Source organism: Fistularia commersonii, unplaced genomic scaffold (genome assembly GCF_037954325.1).
Source record: "Fistularia commersonii isolate RoL2024-O1a breed Wild unplaced genomic scaffold, RoL_Fcom_v1.0 HiC_scaffold_57, whole genome shotgun sequence".
In the NCBI taxonomy this organism is placed as follows: domain Eukaryota; kingdom Metazoa; phylum Chordata; class Actinopteri; order Syngnathiformes; family Fistulariidae; genus Fistularia; species Fistularia commersonii.
The window spans coordinates 575,917-577,500 of NW_028234015.1; positions in this window are offsets into that span (position 1 = coordinate 575,917).

Sequence of the window (1,584 nt, forward strand, 5' to 3'; positions counted from 1 at the left end):
TTGAGTAATCGTCTGTGAAAGTCACAAAATATTTGGATCCGCTTATAGATTCAGTTTGCATGGGACCACAGACATCACGATGAATTAACTGCATCTTGCGCTCGGAACGTATTTCTCCAATCGACTTGAATGGCTTTTTAGCCAGCTTGCCCTCCACACATCCTTCACAGAAGGGTACTTCTTTGTCTGCAGAGAAGTCCACTCCGTTCACCAGACCTTTTAGTTCCTTCAGCTTGGTAGTGTGACCGAGGCGCCGGTGCCACAAGATAGCAGCTACTGATGCACTGTGAGTGACTGATTCATTTCCTTTCACATCTAGCTGATATAGTCCATCAGCTCTTCGTGTTCCCATTCCTTTAAGAGTTCCATCTTTTCCACGAATGTAGCAGCAGGACCTCTTAAACTGAACCGTAGTTCCCTTTTTGGTGGCAGCTCCCACTGAGAATAAATTCCCAGAAAGTTTTGGAACATACAGCACATCATACATCGTAGCATTTTTTACCTTGCTTGACTTGAAGGTCATTGTCATGTTGACATTTCCAATTCCCAGGGCATCAACCACCCTGCCGTCACCGAGCTTCACTGACTGTTCTTTTGAGAACTGCTGGTATTCCTTAAGAATTCCTTGCTCGCATGTCATGTGCTTTGATGCTCCAGAATCAATTAACCACTCAAACTGATGTGGTTTTTCTGAGCTTTCCCTTCTAGCTACAAAGGCACTTTCAGATGAACCATCCTCATCCTCACACACCACATTTTTAGCTTTGTGGATTTTCTTTTTTGATTTGTTTTTCTTGCTTGGGTTAGGGTTAGGGTTAATCTTTGTTTCCAGTGCAGTGACAACTGTAGCGTAACTTGGTGGTAAACTTCCCAACAATGTTACAATTTGGTCTTCCTCTTCAATTACAGCTCCTATTGCTGATAACTGGTCAGTCAGTTCTTTCATTTGTTTGAGGTGCTCAGTCAAACCATCTCCTTCCTTCATTTCGCACCTGAAATATTTCTTCTTCAGAAATAGTTTATTTGCCAGCGTGTCTCTTTCAAAAATATCTTTCAGTGTAGTCCACACTTCTTTGGGAGTCTTACAGTTTGTAATCAGGTACAACAGGGATGAACTTACATTGAGCACTAACACAGAGAACGCTTTCTCTCTCTGTTTCGTGAACTCACCCTGTGCTGCTGCGTTAGCATCTGGGGCTAATGTGTCTTCCTCTGTTAGCATTCGCCACAGTCCTTTAGCCTTTAGCAGATGTTCCATTTGAAACTTCCACGTTGCCCAATTCTCCGGTCCGCTCAGCTTGTCGATAAACAGCTTGTCCTCCATTGTGAGTTCCCACAATACTGTTCACTATCACACAATATTCAGTGTAATCCAGCCTTTTAGAGACACTCTGGGCCCATAACCTATTGTATTTTAAGAACAAACTTTATTGCAGGCAGCATGAAAGAAAAAAACACGGAACGTTCTTCTTCCTTTGTTAAGACGCAAAAACACACAGACGTAACACACTGATATAGCAGTAGCGCCAGTAGCAGTAGCGTAGTAGGTAAAAGTACCGCCCATTTACAACATGGAGCTCCCGG